This window comes from Cetorhinus maximus, chromosome 18, assembly GCF_964194155.1.
Source record: "Cetorhinus maximus chromosome 18, sCetMax3.hap1.1, whole genome shotgun sequence".
Lineage (NCBI taxonomy): Eukaryota > Metazoa > Chordata > Chondrichthyes > Lamniformes > Cetorhinidae > Cetorhinus > Cetorhinus maximus.
The window spans coordinates 3,343,812-3,371,467 of NC_135896.1; positions in this window are offsets into that span (position 1 = coordinate 3,343,812).

Genomic DNA, 27,656 nt, shown 5'->3' on the forward strand with positions numbered 1-27,656 from the left:
CACACACACACTGTACCCCATCCAACTCCCCACCCTCTCACACACACTGTACCCCATCCAACTCCCCACCCTCTCACACACACTGTACCCCATCCAACTACCCACACTCTCAAACACACTGTACCCCATCCAACTCCCCACCCTCTCACACACACTGTACCCCATCCAACTCCCCACCCTCTCACACACACTGTACCCCATCCAACTCCCCACCCTCACACACACACTGTACCCCATCCAAATCCCCACCCTCTCACACACACTGTACCCCATCCAACTCCCCACTTCACACACACACTGTACCCCATCCAACTCCCCACCCTCTCACAAACACTGTACGCCATCCAACTCCCCACCCTCTCACACACACTGTACCCCATCCAACTCCCCACCCTCTCACACACACTGTACCCCATGCAACTCCCCACCCTCACACACACACACTGTACCCCATCCAACTCCCCACCCTCTCACACACACTGTACCCCATCCAACTCCCCACCCTCTCACACACACACTGTACCCCATCCAACTCGCCACTTCACACACACACTGTACCCCATCCAACTCCCCACCCTCACACACACACTGTACCCCATCCAACTCCCCACCCTCTCACACACACACTGTACCCCATCCAACTCCCCACCCTCACACACACACTGCACCCCATCCAACTCCCCACCCTCTCACACACACACTGTACCCCATCCAACTCCCCACCCTCTCACACACACACTGTACCCCATCCAACTCCCCACCCTCTCACACACACTGTACACCATCCAACTCCCCACCCTCACACACAAACACTGTACCCCATCCAACTCCCACCCTCTCACACACACAATGTACCCCATCCAACTCCCCATCCTCTCACACACACACTGAACCCCATCCAACTCCCCACCCTCTCACACACACTGTACCCCATCCAACTCCGCATCCTCTCACACACACTGTACCCCATCCAACTCCCCACCCTCTCACACACACTGTACCCCATCCAACTCCCCACCCTCACACACACACTGTACCCCATCCAACACCCCACCCTCACACACACAATGTACCCCATCCAACTCCCCACCCTCACACACACACTGTACCCCATCCAACTCCCCACCCTCACACACACACTGTACCCGATCAAACTCCCCACCCTCTCACACACACTGTACCCCATCCAACTCCCCACCCTCACACACACACTGTACCCCATCCAACTCCCCACCCTCACACACACACTGTATCCCATCCAACTCCCCACCCTCTCACACACACTGTACCGCATCCAACTCCCCACCCTCACACACACACTGTACCCCATCCAACTCCCCACCCTCACTCACACACACTGTAACGCATCCAACTCCCACCCTCTCACACACACACTGTACCCCATCCAACTCCCCACCCTCACACACAAACTGTACCCCATCCAACTCCACACCATCACACACACACTGTACCCCATCCAACTCCCCACCCTCACACACACACTGTACCCCATCCAACTCCCCACCCTCACACACACACTGTACCCCATCCAAATCCACACCCTCACACACACACAGCACCCCATCCAACTCCCCACCCTCTCACACACACTGTACCCCATCCAACTCCCCACCCTCTCACACACACTGTACCCCATCCAACTCCCCACCCTCACACACACACTGTACCCCATACAACACCCCACCCTCACACACACACTGTACCCCATCCAACTCCCCACCCTCACACACACACTGTACCCCATCCAACTCCCCACCCTCACACACACACTGTACCCCATCCAACTCCCCACCCTCACACACACACTGTACCCCATCCAACTCCCCACCCTCACACACACACTGTACCCCATCCAACTCCCCACCCTCACACACACACTGTACCCCATCCAACTCCCCACCCTCTCACACACACTGTACCCCATCCAACTCCCCATCCTCACACACACACTGTACCCCATCCAACTCCCCACCCTCTCACACACACTGTACCCCTTCCAACTCACCACCCTCTCACACACACACTGTACCCCATCCAACTCCCCACCCTCTCACACACTGTACCCCATCCAACTCGCCACTTCACACACACACTGTAACCCATCCAACTCCCCACCCTCACACACACACTGTACCCCATCCAACTCCCCACCCTCTCACACACACACTGTACCCCATCCAACTCCCCACCCTCACACACACACTGCACCCCATCCAACTCCCCACCCTCTCACACACACTGTACCCCATCCAACTCCCCACCCTCTCACACACACTGTACCCCATCCAACTCCCCACCCTCTCACACACACTGTACCCCATCCAACTCCCCACCCTCTCACACACACTGTACCCCATCCAACTCCCCACCCTCTCACAAACACTGTACCCCATGCAACTCCCCACCCTCACACACACTGTACCCCATCCAAATCCCCACCCTCACACACACACACTGTACCCCATCCAACTCCCCACCCTCTCACACACACTGTACCCCATCCAACTCCCCACCCTCTCACACACACACTGTACCCCATCCAACTCCCCACCCTCTCACACACACTGTACCCCATCCAACTCCCCACCCTCTCACACACACACTGTACCCCATCCAACTCCCCACCCTCTCACACACACACTGTACCCCATCCAACTCCCCACCCTCTCACACACACTGTACACCATCCAACTCCCCACCCTCACACACAAACACTGTACCCCATCCAACTCCCACCCTCTCACACACACAATGTACCCCATCCAACTCCCCATCCTCTCACACACACACTGTACCCCATCCAACTCCCCACCCTCTCATACACACTGTACCCCATCCAACTCCCCATCCTCTCACACACACTGTACCCCATCCAACTCCCCACCCTCTCACACACACTGCACCCCATCCAACTCCCCACCCTCACACACACACTGTACCCCATCCAACACCCCACCCTCACACACACAATGTACCCCATCCAACTCCCCACCCTCTCACACACACACTGTACCCCATCCAACTCCCCACCCTCTCACACACACTGTACCGCATCCAACTCCCCACCCTCTCACACACACACTGTACCCCATCCAACTCCCCACCCTCACACACACACTGTACCCCATCCAACTCCCCACCCTCTCACACACACTGTACCCCATCTAACTCCCCACCCTCTCACACACACTGTACCCCATCCAACTCCCCACCCTCACACACACTGTACCCCATCCAACTCCCCACCCTCTCACACACACACTGTACCCCATACAACTCCCCACCCTCTCACATACACTGTACCCCATCCAACTCCCCACCCTCACACACACTGTACCCCATCCAACTCCCCACCCTCTCACACACACACTGTACCCCATACAACTCCCCACCCTCTCACATACACTGTACCCCATCCAACTCCCCACCCTCTCTCACACACACTGTACCCCATCCAACTCCCTACCCTCTCACACAAACTGTACCCCATCCAACTCCCCACCCTCTCACACACACTGTACCCCATCCAACTCCCCACCCTCTCACACACACTCTACCCCATCCAACTCCCCACCCTCTCACACACACTGTACCCCATCCAACTCACCACCCTCTCACACACACACACTGTACCCCATCCAACTCCCCACCCTCACACACACACTGTACCCCATCCAACTCCCGACCCTCTCACACACACTGTACCCCATCCAACTCCCCACTCTCACACACACACTGTACCCCATCCAACTCCCCACCCTCACACACACACTGTACCCCATCCAACTCCCCACCCTCTCACACACACTGTACCCCATCCAACTCCCCACCCTCTCACACACACTGTACCCCATCCAACTCCCCACCCTCTCACACACACTGTACCCCATCCAACTCCCCACCCTCTCACACACACACACTGTACCCCATCCAACTCCCCACCCTCACACACACACTGTACCCCAACCAACTCCCCAACCTCTCACACACACACTGTACCCCATCCAACTCCCCACCCTCTCACACACACACTGTACCCCATCCAACTCCCCACCCTCACACACACACTGTACCCCATCCAACTCCCCACCCTCACACACACACTGTACCCCATCCAACTCCCCACCCTCTCACACACTGTACCCCATCCAACTCCCCACCCTCTCACACACACTGTACCCCATCCAACTCCCCACGCTCTCTCACACACACTGTACCCCATCCAACTCCCGACCCTCTCACACACACTGTACCCCATCCAACTCCCCACCCTCTCATACACACACACTGTACCCCATCCAACTCCCGACCCTCTCACACGCACACTGTACCCCATCCAACTCCCCACCCTCTCTCACACACACTGTACCCCATCCAACTCCCCACTCTCACATACACACTGTACCCCATTCAACACCCCACCCTCTCTCACACACACTGTACCGCATCCAACTCCCCACCCTCACAAACACACTGTACCCCATCCAACTCCCCACCCTCTCACACACACTGTACCCCATCCAACTCCCCACCCTCTCTCACACACACTGTACCCCATCCAACTCCCCACCCTCACAAACACAGTGTACCCCATCCAACTCCCCACCCTCACACACACACTGTACCCCATCCAACTCCCCACCCTCTCATAAACACTGTACCCCATCCAACTCCCCACCCTCTCACACACACTGTACCCCATCCAACTCCCCACCCTCACACACACACTGTACCCCATCCAACTCCCCACCCTCTCACACACACTGTACCCCATCCAACTCCCCACCCTCTCATACACACTGTACCCCATCCAACTCCCCACCCTCTCACACACACTGTACCCCATCCAACTCCCCACCCTCTCACACACACTGTACCCCATCCAACTCCCGACCCTCTCACACACACACACTGTACCCCATCCAACTCCCCACCCTCACACACACACTGTACCCCATCTAACTCACCACCCTCTCACACACACTGTACCCCATCCAACTCCCCACCCTCACACACACACTGAACCCCATCCAACTCCCCACCCTCACACACACACTGTACCCCATCCAACTCCCCACCCTCTCACACACTCTGTACCCCATCCAACTCCCCACCCTCTCACATAAACTGTACCCCATCCAACTCCCCACCCTCTCACACACACACACTGTACCCCATTCAACTCCCCACCCTCACACACACACTGTACCCCAACCAAGTCACCATCCTCTCACACACACACTGAACCCCATCCAACTCCCCACCCTCTCACACACACCGTACCCCATCCAACTCCCCATCCTCTCACACACACTGTACCCCATCCAACTCCACACCCTCTCACACACACTGTACCCCATCCAACTCCCCACCCTCACACACACACTGTACCCCATCCAACACCCCACCCTCACACACACAATGTACCCCATCCAACTCTCCACCCTCACACACACACTGTACCCCATCCAACTCCCCACCCTCACACACACACTGTACCCCATCCAACTCCCCACCCTCTCACACACACTGTACCCCATCCAACTCCCCACCCTCACACACACACTGTACCCCATCCAACTCCCCACCCTCACACACACACTGTATCCCATCCAACTCCCCACCCTCTCACACACACTGTACCGCATCCAACTCCCCACCCTCACACACACACTGTACCCCATCCAACTCCCCACCCTCACACACACACACTGTAACGCATCCAACTCCCACCCTCTCACACACACACTGTACCCCATCCAACTCCCCACCCTCACACACAAACTGTACCCCATCCAACTCCACACCATCACACACACACTGTACCCCATCCAACTCCCCACCCTCACACACACACTGTACCCCATCCAACTCCCCACCCTCACACACACACTGTACCCCATCCAAATCCACACCCTCACACACACACAGTACCCCATCCAACTCCCCACCCTCTCACACACACTGTACCCCATCCAACTCCCCACCCTCTCACACACACTGTACCCCATCCAACTCCCCACCCTCACACACACACTGTACCCCATACAACACCCCACCCTCACACACACACTGTACCCCATCCAACTCCCCACCCTCACACACACACTGTACCCCATCCAACTCCCCACCCTCACACACACACTGTACCCCATCTAACTCCCCACCCTCACAAACACACTGTACCCCATCCAACTCCCCACCCTCACACACACACTGTACCCCATCCAACTCCCCACCCTCACACACACACTGTACCCCATCCAACTCCCCACCCTCTCACACACACTGTACCCCATCCAACTCCCCATCCTCACACACACACTGTACCCCATCCAACTCCCCACCCTCTCACACACACTGTACCCCTTCCAACTCACCACCCTCTCACACACACACTGTACCCCATCCAACTCCCCACCCTCTCACACACTGTACCCCATCCAACTCGCCACTTCACACACACACTGTACCCCATCCAACTCCCCACCCTCACACACACACTGTACCCCATCCAACTCCCCACCCTCTCACACACACACTGTACCCCATCCAACTCCCCACCCTCACACACACACTGCACCCCATCCAACTCCCCACCCTCTCACACACACACTGTACCCCATCCAACTCCCCACCCTCTCACACACACACTGTACCCCATCCAACTCCCCACCCTCTCACACACACTGTACACCATCCAACTCCCCACCCTCACACACAAACACTGTACCCCATCCAACTCCCACCCTCTCACACACACAATGTACCCCATCCAACTCCCCATCCTCTCACACACACATCGAACCCCATCCAACTCCCCACCCTCTCACACACACTGTACCCCATCCAACTCCGCATCCTCTCACACACACTGTACCCCATCCAACTCCCCACCCTCTCACACACACTGTACCCCATCCAACTCCCCACCCTCACACACACACTGTACCCCATCCAACACCCCACCCTCACACACACAATGTACCCCATCCAACTCCCCACCCTCACACACACACTGTACCCCATCCAACTCCCCACCCTCACACACACACTGTACCCGATCAAACTCCCCACCCTCTCACACACACTGTACCCCATCCAACTCCCCACCCTCACACACACACTGTACCCCATCCAACTCCCCACCCTCACACACACACTGTATCCCATCCAACTCCCCACCCTCTCACACACACTGTACCGCATCCAACTCCCCACCCTCACACACACACTGTACCCCATCCAACTCCCCACCCTCACACACACACACTGTAACGCATCCAACTCCCACCCTCTCACACACACACTGTACCCCATCCAACTCCCCACCCTCACACACAAACTGTACCCCATCCAACTCCACACCATCACACACACACTGTACCCCATCCAACTCCCCACCCTCACACACACACTGTACCCCATCCAACTCCCCACCCTCACACACACACTGTACCCCATCCAAATCCACACCCTCACACACACACAGCACCCCATCCAACTCCCCACCCTCTCACACACACTGTACCCCATCCAACTCCCCACCCTCTCACACACACTGTACCCCATCCAACTCCCCACCCTCACACACACACTGTACCCCATACAACACCCCACCCTCACACACACACTGTACCCCATCCAACTCCCCACCCTCACACACACACTGTACCCCATCCAACTCCCCACCCTCACACACACACTGTACCCCATCCAACTCCCCACCCTCACACACACACTGTACCCCATCCAACTCCCCACCCTCACACACACACTGTACCCCATCCAACTCCCCACCCTCACACACACACTGTACCCCATCCAACTCCCCACCCTCTCACACACACTGTACCCCATCCAACTCCCCATCCTCACACACACACTGTACCCCATCCAACTCCCCACCCTCTCACACACACTGTACCCCTTCCAACTCACCACCCTCTCACACACACACTGTACCCCATCCAACTCCCCACCCTCTCACACACTGTACCCCATCCAACTCGCCACTTCACACACACACTGTAACCCATCCAACTCCCCACCCTCACACACACACTGTACCCCATCCAACTCCCCACCCTCTCACACACACACTGTACCCCATCCAACTCCCCACCCTCACACACACACTGCACCCCATCCAACTCCCCACCCTCTCACACACACTGTACCCCATCCAACTCCCCACCCTCTCACACACACTGTACCCCATCCAACTCCCCACCCTCTCACACACACTGTACCCCATCCAACTCCCCACCCTCTCACACACACTGTACCCCATCCAACTCCCCACCCTCTCACAAACACTGTACCCCATGCAACTCCCCACCCTCACACACACTGTACCCCATCCAAATCCCCACCCTCACACACACACACTGTACCCCATCCAACTCCCCACCCTCTCACACACACTGTACCCCATCCAACTCCCCACCCTCTCACACACACACTGTACCCCATCCAACTCCCCACCCTCTCACACACACTGTACCCCATCCAACTCCCCACCCTCTCACACACACACTGTACCCCATCCAACTCCCCACCCTCTCACACACACACTGTACCCCATCCAACTCCCCACCCTTTCACACACACTGTACACCATCCAACTCCCCACCCTCACACACAAACACTGTACCCCATCCAACTCCCACCCTCTCACACACACAATGTACCCCATCCAACTCCCCATCCTCTCACACACACACTGTACCCCATCCAACTCCCCACCCTCTCATACACACTGTACCCCATCCAACTCCCCATCCTCTCACACACACTGTACCCCATCAAACTCCCCACCCTCTCACACACACTGCACCCCATCCAACTCCCCACCCTCACACACACACTGTACCCCATCCAACACCCCACCCTCACACACACAATGTACCCCATCCAACTCCCCACCCTCTCACACACACACTGTACCCCATCCAACTCCCCACCCTCTCACACACACTGTACCGCATCCAACTCCCCACCCTCTCACACACACACTGTACCCCATCCAACTCCCCACCCTCACACACACACTGTACCCCATCCAACTCCCCACCCTCTCACACACACTGTACCCCATCTAACTCCCCACCCTCTCACACACACTGTACCCCATCCAACTCCCCACCCTCACACACACTGTACCCCATCCAACTCCCCACCCTCTCACACACACACTGTACCCCATACAACTCCCCACCCTCTCAATACACTGTACCCCATCCAACTCCCCACCCTCACACACACTGTACCCCATCCAACTCCCCACCCTCTCACACACACACTGTACCCCATACAACTCCCCACCCTCTCACATACACTGTACCCCATCCAACTCCCCACCCTCTCTCACACACACTGTACCCCATCCAACTCCCTACCCTCTCACACAAACTGTACCCCATCCAACTCCCCACCCTCTCACACACACTGTACCCCATCCAACTCCCCACCCTCTCACACACACTCTACCCCATCCAACTCCCCACCCTCTCACACACACTGTACCCCATCCAACTCCCCACTTCACACACACACTGTACCCCATCAAACTCCCCACCCTCTCACAAACACTGAACGCCATCCAACTCCCCACCCTCTCACACACACTGTACCCCATCCAAGTCCCCACCCTCTCACACACACTGTACCCCATCGAACTCCCCACCCTCACACACAAACACTGTACCCCATCCAACTCCCACCCTCTCACACACACAATGTACCCCATCCAACTCCCCATCCTCTCACACACACACTGTACCCCATCCAACTCCCCACCCTCTCACACACACTGTACCCCATCCAACTCCCCATCCTCTCACACACACTGTACCCCTTCCAACTCCCCACCCTCTCACACACACTGTACCCCATCCAACTCCCCACCCTCACACATACACTGTACCCCATCCAAAACCCCACCCTCACACACACAATGTACCCCATCCAACTCCCCATCCTTTCACACACACACTATACCCCATCCAACTCCCCACCCTCTCATACACACTGTACCCCATCCAACTCCCCACCCTCTCACACACACACTGTACCCCATCCAACTCCCCACCCTCACACACACACTGTACCCCATCCAACTCCCCACCCTCTCACACACACTGTACGCAATCCAACTCCCCACCCTCTCACACACACACTGCACCCCATCCAACTCCCCACCCTCTCACATACACTGTACCCCATCCAACTCCCCACCCTCTCTCACAGACACTGTACCCCATCCAAATCCCCACCCTCTCACACAAACTGTACCCCATCCAACTCCCCACCCTCTCACACACACTGTACCCCATCCAACTCCCCACCCTCTCACACACTCTACCCCATCCAACTCCCCACCCTCTCACACACACTGTACCCCATCCAACTCCCCACCCTCTCAAACACACACACTGTACCCCATCCAACTCCCCACCCTCACACACACACTGTACCCCATCCAACTCCCCACCCTCTCACACACACTGTAACCCATCCAACTCCCCACTCTCACACACACAATGTACCCCATCCAACTCCCCACCCTCACACACACACTGTACCCCATCCAACTCCCCACCCTCTCACACACACTGTACCCCATCCAACTCCCCACCCTCTCACACACACTGTACCCCATCCTACTCCCCACCCTCTCACACACACTGTACCCCATCCAACTCCCCACCCTCTCACACACACACACTGTACCCCATCCAACTCCCCACCCTCACACACACACTGTACCCCAACCAACTCCCCACCGTCTCACACACACACTGTACCCCATCCAACTCCCCACCCTCTCACAAACACACTGTACCCCATCCAACTCCCCACCCTCACACACACTGTACCCCATCCAACTCCCGACCCTCACACACACACTGTACCCCATCCAACTCCCCACCCTCTCACACACTGTACCCCATCCAACTCCCCACCCTCTCACACACACGGTACCCCATCCAACTCCCCACCCTCTCTCACACACACTGTACCCCATCCAACACCACACCCTCTCACACACACTGTACCACATTGATCTCCCCACCCTCTCACACACACACACTGTACCCCATCCAACTCCCCACCCTCTCACACACACATACTGTACCCCATCCAACTCCCCACCCTCTCATAAACACTGTACCCCATCCAACTCCCCACCCTCTCACACACACTGTACCCCATCCAACTCCCCACCCTCTCACACACACACTGTACCCCATCCAACTCCCCACCCTCTCACACACACTGTACCCCATTCAACTCCCCACCCTCACACACACACTGTACCCCATCCAACTCCCCACCCTCTCACACACACTGTACCCCATCCAACTCCCCACCCTCTCACACACACTGTACCCCATCAAACTCCCCACCCTCTCACACACACACACAGTACCCTATCCAACTCCCCACCCTCACACACACACTGTACCCCATCCAAAACCCCACCCTCTCACACACTGTACCCCATCAAACTCCCCACCCTCTCACACACACTGTACCCCATCCAACTCCCGACCCTCTCTCACACACACTGTACCCAATCCAACTCCCCACCCTCTCACACACACTGTACCCCATCCAACTCCCCACCCTCTCACACACACACACTGTACCCCATCCAACTCCCCACCCTCTCACACACACTCTGTACCCCATGCAACTCCCCACCCTCTCTCACACACACTGTACCCCATCCAACTCCCCACCCTCACACACACACTGTACCCCATCCAACTCCCCACCCTCTCTCACACACACTGTACCCCATCCAACTCCCCACCCTCACAAACACACTGTACCCCATCCAACTCCCCACCCTCTCAAACACATTGAACCCCATCCAACACCCCACCCTCTCTCACACACACTGTTCCCCATCCAACTCCCCACCCTCACACACACACTGTAACCCATCCAACTCCCCACCCTCTCACACACACTGTACCCCATCCAACTCCCCACCCTCTCACACACACTGTACCCCATCCAACTCCCCACCCTCACACACACACACTGTACCACATCCAACTCCCCACCCTCACACACACACTGTACCCCATCCAACTCCCCACCCTCTCACACACACTGTACCCCATCCAACTCCCCACCCTCTCACACACACACTGTACCCCATCCAACTCCCCACCCTCTCACACACACTGTACCCCATCCAACTCCCCACCCTCGCACACACACTGTACCCCATCCAACTCACCACCCTCTCACACACACTGTACCGCATCCAACTCCCCACCCTCTCTCACACACACTGTACCCCATCCAACTCCCCACCCTCTCACACACACTGTACCCCATCCAACTCCCCACCCTCTCACACACACACACTGTACCCCATCCAACTCCCCACCCTCTCACACACACACTGTACCCCATCCAACTCCCCACCCTCTCTCACACACACTGTACCCCATCCAACTCCCCAGCCTCACACACACACTGTACCCCATCCAACTCCCCACCCTCTCTCACACACACTGTACCCCATCCAACTCCCCACCCTCACAAACACACTGTACCCCATCCAACTCCCCACCCTCTCACACACACTGTACCCCATCCAACTCCCCACCCTCTCTCACACACACTGCACCCCATCCAACTCCCCACCCTCACAAACACACTGTACCCCATCAAACTCCCCACCCTCACACACACACTGTACCCCATCCCACTCCCCACCCTCTCACACAAACTGTACCCCATCCAACTCCCCACCCTCTCACACACACTGTACAGCATCCAACTCCCCACCCTCTCACACACACTGTACCCCATCCAACTCCTCACCCTCTCACACACACTGTACACCATCCAACTCCCCACCCTCTCTCACACACACTGTACCCCATCCAACTCCCCACCCTCTCACACACACACACTGTACCCCATCCACCACCCCACCCTCACACACACTCTGTACCCCATCCAACTCCCCACCCTCAGATAGACACTATACCCCATACAACTCCCCACCCTCTCACACACTCTGTATCCCATCCAACTCCCCACCCTCACAGACACACTGTACACAATCCAGCTCCCCGGCCTCTCACACACACTGTACCCCATCCAACTCCCCACCCTCTCACACAGACTGTACACCATCCAACTCCCCACCCTCTCACACACAGACTGTACCCCATCCAACTCCGCACCCTCTCACACACACTGTACCCCATCCAACTCCCCACCCTCTCACACACACACTGTACCCCATCCAACTCCCCACCCTCTCACACACACACTGTACCCCATCCAACTCCGCACCCTCTCACACACACTGTACCCCATCCAACTCCCACCCGCTCACACACACTGTACCCCATCCAAATCCCCACCCGCTCACACACACACTGTTCCCCATCCAACTCCCCACCCTCTCACACACACTTTACCCCATCCAACTCCCCACCCTCACACACACACTGTACCCCATCCAACTCCCCAGCCTCACACACACACTGTACCCCATCCAACTCCCCACCCTCACAGACACACTGTACCACATCCAACTCCCCAGCCTCTCACACACACACTGTACCCCATCCAACTCCCCACCCTCTCACACACACTGTACCCCATCCAACTCCCCACCCTCTCTCACACATACTGTACCCCATCCAACTCCCCATCCTCACACACACACTGTACCCCATCCAACTCCCCACCCTCTCACACACACTGTACCCCATCCAACTCCCCACCCTCTCACACACACTGTACCCCATCCAATTCCCACCCTCTCACACACACTGTACCCCATCCAACTCCACATACTCTCACACACACACTGTACCCCATCCAAATCCCCACCCTCTCACACACACTGTACCCCATCCAACTCCCCACCCTCACGCACACACACTGTACCCCATCCAACTCCCCACCCTCACACACACACTGTACCCCAACCAACTCACCACCCTCTCACACACACACTGTACCCCATCCAACTCCCCACCCTCACACACACACTGTACCCCATCCAACTCCCCACCCTCACACACACACTGTACCCCATCCAACCCCCCACCCTCTCACACAATGTACCCCATCCAACTCCCCACCCTCTCACACAATGTACCCCATCCAACTCCCCACCCTCTCACACAATGTACCCCATCCAACTCCCCACCCTCTCACACACACACACTGTACCCCATCCAACTCCCCACCCTCTCACACACACACTGTACCCCATCCAACTCCCCACCCTCTCTCACACACACTGTACCCCATCCAACTCCCCACCCTCACACACACACTGTACCCCATCCAACTCCCCACCCTCTCTCACACACACTGTACCCCATCCAACTCCCCACCCTCACAAACACACTGTACCCCATCCAACTCCCCACCCTCTCACACACACTGTACCCTATCCAACTCCCCACCCTCTCTCACACACACTGTACCCCATCCAACTCCCCACCCTCACACACACACTGTACCCCATCCAACTCCCCACCCTCTCACACACACTGTACCCCATCCAACTCCCCACCCTCTCACACACACACTGTACCCCATCCAACTCCCCACCCTCTCACACACACTGTACCCCATCCAACTCCCCACCCTCACACACACACTGTACCCCATCCAACTCCCCACCCTCTCACACACACTGTACCCCATCCAACTCCCCACCCTCTCACACACACTGTACCCCATCCAACTCCCCACTCTCTCACACACACTGTACCCCATCCAACTCCCCACCCTCTCACACACACACACAGTACCCTATCCAACTCCCCACCCTCTCTCACACACTGTACCCCATCCAAATCCCCACCCTCTCACACACTGTACCCCATCCAACTCCCCACCCTCTCACACACACTGTACCCCATCCAACTCCCGACCCTCTCTCACACACACTGTACCCAATCCAACTCCCCACCCTCTCACACACACTGTACCCCATCCAACTCCCCACCCTCTCACACACACACACTGTACCCCATCCAACTCCCCACCCTCTCACACACACACTGTCCCCCATCCAACTCCCCACCCTCTCTCACACACACTGTACCCCATCCAACTCCCCACCCTCACACACACACTGTACCCCATCCAACTCCCCACCCTCTCTCACACACACTGTACCCCATCCAACTCCCCACCCTCACAAACACACTGTACCCCATCCAACTCCCCACCCTCTCAAACACATTGAACCCCATCCAACACCCCACCCTCTCTCACACACACTGTTCCCCATCCAACTCCCCACCCTCACACACACACTGTACCCCATCCAACTCCCCACCCTCTCACACACACTGTACCCCATCCAACTCCCCACCCTCTCACACACACTGTACCCAATCCAACTCCCCACCCTCACACACACACACTGTACCCCATCCAACTCCCCACCCTCACACACACACTGTACCCCATCCAACTCCCCACCCTCTCACACACACTGTACCCCATCCAACTCCCCACCCTCTCACACACACACACTGTACCCCATCCAACTCCCCACCCTCTCACACACACTGTACCCCATCCAACTCCCCACCCTCGCACACACACTGTACCCCATCCAACTCCCCACCCTCTCACACACACTGTACCACATCCAACTCCCCACCCTCTCTCACACACACTGTACCCCATCCAACTCCCCACCCTCTCACACACACTGTACCCCATCCAACTCCCCACCCTCTCACACACACACACTGTACCCCATCCAACTCCCCACCCTCTCACACACACACTGTACCCCATCCAACTCCCCACCCTCTCTCACACACACTGTACCCCATTCAACTCCCCACCCTCTCTCACACACACTGTACCCCATCCAACTCCCCACCCTCACAAACACACTGTACCCCATCCAACTCCCCACCCTCTCACACACACTGTACCCCATCCAACTCCCCACCCTCTCTCACACACACTGTACCCCATCCAACTCCCCACCCTCACAAACACACTGTACCCCATCCAACTCCCCACCCTCACACACACACTGTACCCCATCCAACTCCCCACCCTCTCACACAAACTGTACCCCATCCAACTCCCCACCCTCTCACACACACTGTACAGCATCCAACTCCCCACCCTCTCACACACACTGTACCCCATCCAACTCCCCACCCTCTCACACACACTGTACGCCATCCAACTCCCCACCCTCTCTCACACACACTGTACCCCATCCAACTCCCCACCCTCTCACACACACACACTGTACCCCATCCACCACCCCACCCTCACACACACTCTGTACCCCATCCAACTCCCCACCCTCAGATAGACACTATACCCCATACAACTCCCCACCCTCTCACACACTCTGTATCCCATCCAACTCCCCACCCTCACAGACACACTGTACACCATCCAGCTCCCCATCGCCTCACACACACTGTACCCCATCCAACTCCCCACCCTCTCACACAGACTGTACACCATCCAACTCCCCACCCTCTCACACACAGACTGTACCCCATCCAACTCCGCACACTCTCACACACACTGTACCCCATCCAACTCCCCACCCTCTCACACACACACTGTACCCCATCCAACTCCCCACCCTCTCACACACACACTGTACCCCATCCAACTCCGCACCCTCTCACACACACTGTACCCCATCCAACTCCCACCCGCTCACACACACTGTACCCCATCCAAATCCCCACCCGCTCACACACACACTGTACCCCATCCAACTCCCCACCCTCTCACACACACTGTACCCCATCCAACACCCCACCCTCACATACACACTGTACCCCATCCAACTCCCCAGCCTCTCACACACACACTGTACCCCATCCAACTCCCCACCCTCACAGACACACTGTACCCCATCCAACTCCCCAGCCTCGCACACACACACTGTACCCCATCCAACTCCCCACCCGCTCACACACACTGTACCCCATCCAACTCCCCACCCTCTCTCACACATACTGTACCCCATCCAACTCCCCATCCTCACACACACACTGCACCCCATCCAACTCCCCACCCTCTCACACACACTGTACCCCATCCAACTCCCCACCCTCTCACACACACTGTACCCCATCCAATTCCCACCCTCTCACACACACTGTACCCCATCCAACTCCACATACTCTCACACACACACTGTACCCCATCCAAATCCCCACCCTCTCACACACACTGTACCCCATCCAACTCCCCACCCTCACGCACACACACTGTACCCCATCCAACTCCCCACCCTCACACACACACACACTGTACCCCATCCAACTCCCCACCCTCACACACACACTGTACCCCATCCAACTCCCCACCCTCTCACACACACTGTACCTCATCCAACTCCCCACCCTCGCACACACACACTGTACCCCATCCAACTCCCCACCCTCTCACACACACTGTACCCCATCCAACTCCCCACCCTCTCACACACACTGTACCCCATCCAACTCCCCACCCTCGCACACACACACTGTTCCCCATCCAACTCCCCACCCCCACACACACACTGTACCCCATCCAACTCCCCACCCTCTCACACACACTGTACCCCATCCAACTCCCCACCCTCACATACACACTGTACCCCATCCAACTCCCCACCCTCTCACACACACTGTACCCTATCCAACTCCCCACCCTCTCTCACACACACTGTACCCCATCCAACTCCCCACCCTCACACACACACTGTACCCCATCCAACTCCCCACCCTCTCACACACACTGTACCCCATCCAACTCCCCACCCTCTCACACACACACTGTACCCCATCCAACTCCCCACCCTCTCACACACACTGTACCCCATCCAACTCCCCACCCTCTCACACACACTGTACCCCATCCAACTCCCCACTCTCTCACACACACTGTACCCCATCCAACTCCCCACCCTCTCACACACACACACAGTACCCTATCCAACTCCCCACCCTCACACACACACTGTACCCCATCCAAATCCCCACCCTCTCACACACTGTACCCCATCCAACTCCCCACCCTCTCACACACACTGTACCCCATCCAACTCCCCACCCTCTCTCACACACACTGTACCCAATCCAACTCCCCACCCTCTCACACACACTGTACCCCATCCAACTCCCCACCCTCTCACACACACACACTGTACCCCATCCAACTCCCCACCCTCTCACACACACACTGTACCCCATCCAACTCCCCACCCTCTCTCACACACACTGTACCCCATCCAACTCCCTACCCTCACACACACACTGTACCCCATCCAACTCCCCACCCTCTCTCACACACACTGTACCCCATCCAACTCCCCACCCTCACAAACACACTGTACCCCATCCAACTCCCCACCCTCTCAAACACATTGAACCCCATCCAACACCCCACCCTCTCTCACACACACTGTTCCCCATCCAACTCCCCACCCTCACACACACACTGTACCCCATCCAACTCCCCACCCTCTCACACACACTGTACCCCATCCAACTCCCCACCCTCTCACACACACTGTACCCCATCCAACTCCCCACCCTCACACACACACACTGTACCCCATCCAACTCCCCACCCTCACACACACACTGTACCCCATCCATCTCCCCACCCTCTCACACACACTGTACCCCATCCAACTCCCCACCCTCTCACACACACACACTGTACACCATCCAACTCCCCACCCTCTCACACACACTGTACCCCATCCAACTCCCCACCCTCGCACACACACTGTACCCCATCCAACTCCCCACCCTCTCACACACACTGTACCCCATCCAACTCCCCACCCTCTCTCACACACACTGTACCCCATCCAATTCCCCACCCTCTCACACACACTGTACCCCATCCAACTCCCCACCCTCTCACACACACACACTGTACCCCATCCAACTCCCCACCCTCTCACACACACACTGTACCCCATCCAACTCCCCACCCTCTCTCACACACACTGTACCCCATCCAACTCCCCACCCTCACACACACACTGTACCCCATCCAACTCCCCACCCTCTCTCACACACACTGTACCCCATCCAACTCCCCACCCTCACAAACACACTGTACCCCATCCAACTCCCCACCCTCTCACACACACTGTACCCCATCCAACTCCCCACCCTCTCTCACACACACTGTACCCCATCCAACTCTCCACCCTCACAAACACACTGTACCCCATCCAACTCCCCACCCTCACACACACACTGTACCCCATCCAACTCCCCACCCTCTCACACAAACTGTACCCCATCCATCTCCCCACCCTCTCACACACACTGTACAGCATCCAACTCCCCACCCTCTCACACACACTGTACCCCATCCAACTCCCCACCCTCTCACACACACTGTACGCCATCCAACTCCCCACCCTCTCTCACACACACTGTACCCCATCCAACTCCCCACCCTCTCACACACACACACTGTACCCCATCCACCACCCCACCCTCACACACACTCTGTACCCCATCCAACTCCCCACCCTCAGATAGACACTATACCCCATACAACTCCCCACCCTCTCACACACTCTGTATCCCATCCAACTCCCCACCCTCACAGACACACTGTACACCATCCAGCTCCCCATCCTCTCTCACACACTGTACCCCATCCAACTCCCCACCCTCTCACACAGACTGTACACCATCCAACTCCCCACCCTCTCACACACAGACTGTACCCCATCCAACTCTGCACCCTCTCACACACACTGTACCCCATCCAACTCCCCACCCTCTCACACACACACTGTACCCCATCCAACTCCCCACCCTCTCACACACACACTGTACCCCATCCAACTCCGCACCCTCTCACACACACTGTACCCCATCCAAATCCCCACCCGCTCACACACACACTGTACCCCATCCAACTCCCCACCCTCTCACACACACTGTACCCCATCCAACTCCCCACCCTCACACACACACTGTACCCCATCCAACTCCCCACCCTCTCACACACACACTGTACCCCATCCAACTCCCCACCCTCACAGACACACTGTACCCCATCCAACTCCCCAGCCTCTCACACACACACTGTACCCCATCCAACTCCCCACCCTCTCACACACACTGTACCCCATCCAACTCCCCACCCTCTCTCACACATACTGTACCCCATCCAACTCCCCATCCTCACACACACACTGTACCCCATCCAACTCCCCACCCTCTCACACACACTGTACCCCATCCAATTCCCACCCTCTCACACACACTGTACCCCATCCAACTCCACATACTCTCACACACACACTGTACCCCATCCAAATCCCCACCCTCTCACACACACTGTACCCCATCCAACTCCCCACCCTCACGCACACACACTGTACCCCATCCAACTCCCCACCCTCACCCACACACACACTGTACCCCATCCAACTCCCCACCCTCACACACACACTGTACCCCATCCAACTCCCCACCCTCTCACACACACTGTACCTCATCCAACTCCCCACCCTCGCACACACACACTGTACCCCATCCAACTCCCCACCCTCTCACACACACTGTACCCCATCCAATTCCCACCCTCTCACACACACTGTACCCCATCCAACTCCACATACTCTCACACACACACTGTACCCCATCCAAATCCCCACCCTCTCACACACACTGTACCCCATCCAACTCCCCACCCTCACGCACACACACTGTACCCCATCCAACTCCCCACCCTCACACACACACACACTGTACCCCATCCAACTCCCCACCCTCACACACACACTGTACCCCATCCAACTCCCCACCCTCTCACACACACTGTACCTCATCCAACTCCCCACCCTCGCACACACACACTGTACCCCATCCAACTCCCCACCCTCTCACACACACTGTACCCCATCCAACTCCCCACCCTCTCACACACACTGTACCCCATCCAACTCCCCACCCTCGCACACACACACTGTTCCCCATCCAACTCCCCACCCCCACACACACACTGTACCCCATCCAACTCCCCACCCTCTCACACACACTGTACCCCATCCAACTCCCCACCCTCACACACACACTCTGTACCCCATCCAACTCCCCACCCCCACACACACACTCTGTACCCCATCCAACTCCCCACCCTCTCTCACACACACCTTGTACCCCATCCAACTCCCCACCCTCTCACACACACTGTACCCCATCCAACTCCCCACCCTCACACACACACTGTACCCCATCCAACTCCCCACCCTCTCTCACACACACTTTATCCCATCCAACTCCCCACCCTCTCACACACACTGTACCCCATCCAACTCCCCACCCTCTCACACACACACACTGTACCCCAACCAACTCCCCACCCTCTCACACACACTGTACCCCATCCAACTCCCCACCCTCTCACACACACTGTACCCCATCCAACTCCCCACCCTCTCTCACACACACTGTACCCCATCCAACTCCCCACCCTCTCTCACACACACTGTACCCCATCCAACTCCCCACCCTCTCACACACACTGTACCCCATCCAACTCCCCACCCTCTCACACACACACACTGTACCCCATCCAACTCCCCACCCTCACACACACTGTACCCCATCCAACTCCCCACCCTCACACACACACTGTACCCCATCCAACTCCCCACCCTCACACACACTGTACCCCATCCAACTCCCCACCCTCTCACACACACTGTACCCCATCCAACTCCCCACCCTCACACACACACTGCACCCCATCCAACTCCCCCCCCTCTCACACACACACTGTACCCCATCCAACTCCCCACCCTCACACACACTGTACCCCATCCAACTCCCCACCCTCACACACACACTGTACCCCATCCAACTCCCCACCCTCTCACACACACTGTACCCCATCCAACTCCGCACCCTCTCACACACACTGTACCCCATCCAACTCCCCACCCTCTCTCACACACACTGTACCCCATCCAACTCCCCACCCTCTCACACACACTGTACCCCATCCAACTCCCCACCCTCTCACACACACACACTGTACCCCATCCAACTCCCCACCCTCTCACACACACACACTGTACCCCATCCAACTCCCCACCCTCACACACACTGTACCCCATCCAACTCCCCACCCTCACACACACACTGTACCCCATCCAACTCCCCACCCTCACACACACACTGTACCCCATCCAACTCCCCACCCTCTCACACACACTGTACCCCATCCAACTCCCCACCCTCACACACACACTGTACCCCATCCAACTCCCCACCCTCTCACACACACACTGTACCCCATGCAACTCCCCACCCTCACACACACTGTACCCCATCCAACTCCCCACCCTCACACTCACACTGTACCCCATCCAACTCCCCACCCTCACACACACGCTGTACCCCATCCAACTCCACACCCTCACACACACACTGTACCCCATCCAACTCCCCACCCTCACACACACACTGTACCCCATCCAACTCCCCACCCTCTCACACACACTGTACCCCATCCAACTCCCCACCCTCTCACACACACACTGTACCCCATCCAACTCTCCACCCTCTCACACACACACTGTACCCCATCCAACTCCCCACCCTGACACACACACTGTACCCCATCCAACTCCCCACCCTCTCTCACACACACTGTACCCCATCCAACTCCCCACCCTCACAAACACACTGTACCCCATCCAACTCCCCACCCTCTCACACACACTGTACCCCATCCAACTCCCCACCCTCTCTCACACACACTTTACCCCATCCAACTCCCCACCCTCACAAACACACTGTACCCCAGCCAACTCCCCACCCTCACACACACACTGTACCCCATCCAACTCCCCACCCTCTCACACACACTGTACCCCATCCAACTCCCCACCCTCTCACACACACTGTACCCCATCCAACTCCCCACCCTCTCTCACACACACTGTACCCCATCCAACTCCCCACCCTCTCACACACACACTCTGTACCCCATCCAACTCCCCACCCTCAGATAGACACTGTACCCCATCCAACTCCCCACCCCCTCACACACTCTGTACCCCACCCAACTCCCCACCCTCACACACACACTGTACACCATCCAGCTCCCCATCCTCTCACACACACTGTACCCCATCCAACTCCCCACCCCCTCACACACACACTGTTCCCCATCCAACTCCCCACCCTCTCACACACACACTGTACCCCATCCAACTCCCCACCCTCTCACACACACTGTACCCCATCCAACTCCCCACCCTCTCACACACACACTGTACCCCATCCAACTCCCCACCCTCTCACACACACTGTACCCCATCCAACTCCCCACCCTCTCACACACACACTGTACCCCATCCAACTCCCCACCCTCTCACACACACTGTACCCCATCCAACTCCCCACCCTCTCACACACACACTGTTCCCCATCCAACTCCCCACCCTCTCACACACACACTGTACCCCATCCAACTCCCCACCCTCTCACACACACTGTACCCCATCCAACTCCCCACCCTCACACACACACTGTACCCCATCCTACTCCCCAGCCTCTCACACACACACTGTTCCCCATCCAACTCCCCACCCTCACACACACACTGTACCCCATCCAACTCCCCAGCCTCTCACACACACACTGTACCCCATCCAACTCCCCACCCTCTCACACACACTGTACCCCATCCAACTCCCCACCCTCTCTCACACATACTGTACCCCATCCAACTCCCCATCCTCACACACACACTGTACCCCATCCAACTCCCCACCCTCTCACACACACTGTACCCCATCCAACTCCCCACCCTCTCACACACACTGTACCCCATCCAACTCCCACCGTCTCACACACACTGTACCCAATCCAACTCCCCACCCTCTCACACACACTGTACCCCATCCAACTCCCCACCCTCACACACACACACTGTACCCCATCCAACTCCCCTCCCCCACACACACACACTGTACCCCATCCAACTCCCCACCCTCTCACACACACACCCTGTACCCCATCCAACTCCCCACCCTCTCACACACACTGTACCCCATCCAACTCCCCACCCTCTCACACACACTGTACCCCATCCAACTCCCCACCCTCTCTCACACACACTGTACCCCATCCAACTCCCCACTCTCTCACACACACTGTACCCCATCCAACTCCCCACCCTCTCACACACACACACTGTACCCCATCCAACTCCCCACCCTCTCACACACACTGTACCCCATCCAACTCCCCACCCTCTCACACACACTGTACCCCATCCAACTCCCCACCCTCTCTCGCACACACTGTACCCCATCCAACTCCCCACCCTCTCTCACGCACACTGTACCCCATCCAACTCCCCACCCTCTCACACACACTGTACCCCATTCAACTCCCCACCCTCTCACACACACACACTGTACCCCATCCAACTCCCCACCCTCTCACACACACACTGTACCCCATCCAACTCCCCACCCTCACACACACTGTACCCCATCCAATTCCCCACCCTCTCACACACACTGTACCCCATCCAACTCCCCACCCTCTCACACACACTGTACCCCATCCAACTCCCCACCCTCTCACACACACACACTGTACCCCATCCAACTCCCCACCCTCACACACACACTGTACCCCATCCAACTCTCCACCCTCTCACACAAACTGTACCCCATCCAACTCACCACCCTCTCACACACACTGTACCCCATCCAACTCCCCACCCTCTCACACACACACTGTACCCCATCCAACTCCCCACCCTCTCACACACTCTGTACCCCATCCAACTCCCCACCCTCTCACACACACTGTACCCCATCCAACTCCCCACCCTCACACACACACACTGTACCCCATCCAACACCCCACCCTCACACACACACTGTACCCCATCCAACTCCCCACCCTCTCACACACACTGTACCCCATCCAACTCCCCACCCTCTCACACACACACTGTACCCCATCCAACTCCCCACCCTCTCACACACACACTGTACCCCATCCAACTCCCCACCCTCTCACACACACTGTACCCCATCCAACTCCCCACCCTCACACACACACACTGTACCCCATCCAACTCCCCACCCTCACACACACACACTGTACCCCATCCAACTCCCCACCCTCTCACACACACTGTACCCCATCCAACTCCCCACCCTCACACACACACTGTACCCCATCCAACTCCCCACCCTCTCACACACACTGTACCCCATCCAACTCCCCACCCTCTCACACACACTGTACCCCATCCAACTCCCCACCCTCTCACACACACTGTACCCCATCCAACTCCCCACCCACTCACACACACTGTACCCCATCCAACTCCCCACCCTCTCACACACACTGTACCCCATCCAACTCCCCACCCTCTCACACACACTGTACCCCATCCAACTCCCCACCCTCTCACACACACACACTGTACCCCATCCAACTCCCCACCCTCTCACACACACTGTACCCCATCCAACTCCCCCCCTTATGTACCTTCTTTACAAATCCTTTACAGTTTGGATCCACCAAGGTTCATGTCCTCAGGCAGATCGATTGTTTTAACCCCTTCCTGTCTCTAGCACTCCAAAGTAAAACACTAAGGAGAGAAACTAAAAAAGGAGTCCAGGAGGAGGCTATGTCATAACATTCGAGGCTATGGTCCAAGTGCTGGTCAATGGGATTAGGTAGATCAGGTGTTTCTCACGTGTTGGTGCAGACTCGATGGGCCGAAGGGCCTTTTCTGCCCTGTGTGATTCTGTGATTCAGCCCCTCGAGTCGGTTTCACCATTCTATTCGATCATGGCTGTTTGGTACCTCAACCCCATTTACCCGCCTCAGCTCCATGTGCCTTGATCTCCTTACCCTGCAAAAATCTGTCAATGCCAGCCTCAAATATTCTAATAACCCTCAGCGTCCACAGCCGCTCAGTGGGAGAGTGCTCGAGCTTTGCACCATCCCTTGTGTGAAGAAATGTTTTCTGATTTCACTCCTGAATGGCTTGGATCTGATGTTGAAACTCTGTCCTCTTGTTCTGCATTTCCCTCAACTAGTGAAAACCATTTGTCTTCATCTATCCTGTGGAATCCTTCTAACATTTTTTAAAAATCTCAATTACATCAGCCCTGAATCTCCTATACCTGAGGGAATATGAGCTTAATTAATGCAGACTGTTCTCAGAACGTAACCCTTTTAGCCCCAGTATCATTCCGGGGATTGCGAGCTGCACCCTAGGCCGATTTCTCCTCCCAGGGCGAAAAGCCTTACACTGTCCACGGAGATTGTCACTTCTTGAGCTCTGGTCAGTTCCTCTTCCCCTGACTCATTGCTGGTTACTGGTTGCCGGGTGATTGTTATACAGATACACCGCACATTTAATCCCGGTAATCGGTCTCAATCCTTTACGCAGGATAGAAGAAGGGGAAAACTAGATTCATAAAATGTTTACGGCGCAAAGGCCATTTGATGTGCCCTGGTCACTCCGGCCCTCTGGAAGGGCAACTCAGCAAAAACATGGAAAACTTCACAAATTTGCGTGTCAGACTAAGGAGCCTGTTGCTCCTGTTTAAAGCTCTGTTTCTAATGTACTGGTACCGTGTTCCTCTTCATTCATCCCCTCGATGTGTAAAGGTGGGAAACACAATGATCCAAATAGCCGCTCGGTGAGAACAGGGTCAGCTTCATTCCGATGATACAGCTCAGCGAGGTGAGGTTCTGTGCTTTTTACGTGAAGATATTGGACATAAACTCAAGCGTTATTGAATTTGTACAGGACATTAGTTGGGTCAGAGTTGGAATATTACATGTAGAGTGCTGGGCTCGCACTACAGGATGGATATTGGAGTCATGGGAACACTGAGGATTTGACTAGAACAAGACTGGGGATGAAGGAATACTAGTCATGATGAAAAGATTGAGACCTTTTTAATGAGAAATGATTTGGAGAGTCAAAGAGCAATGTTCTGCCAGGGTGAATGGTGGAGGATTGTGTATGCTGATTGTTGGACTGGAGGTATTGAAAGGGTATAAACTCTGGGCTGCCATAAAGGATGAAGCTGTAGAAGTAACATTACCACAAGGAAAGCTATTTATAGAAAATCTCATTACAGTAACAGAATATCTAGCAGGTTGAAAATCTTGGTCCATAATTTTTGCTAGGGGTAATTGTCTCATTAACTGAACACTCTTTAAAATTTCCTTTCAAAAGGGAATTTCACCAATAACTATCCCATATTAAAGGATCTAAGCATTAAAATGAAAACATTTTGAAGTTTAATAATTCAAAACAGCTCATAGATCGCAGTGAAATTCATTTCATATTCAACATGTTTCACTGAAACCTTTCATTGATAATGCTCCTGTCAAAGGCTTTGAAATGTTTTACGAGGTTGAAGAGGCTATATAAATGTAAGTTCTTGTTGTTGAATGATTCACTGCTGCCCGGACCTGGATGTCTTGTGTGTGCCTCGGTTTTAGCTCCTTTACGTTTACAGTACTCAGTGAGGGACAGTTCACTCCCCTCTGGTGCTGTACAGCAGTTTTAAAAGGCCACCCTGAGATAGTGGGTGTTTCCACTGT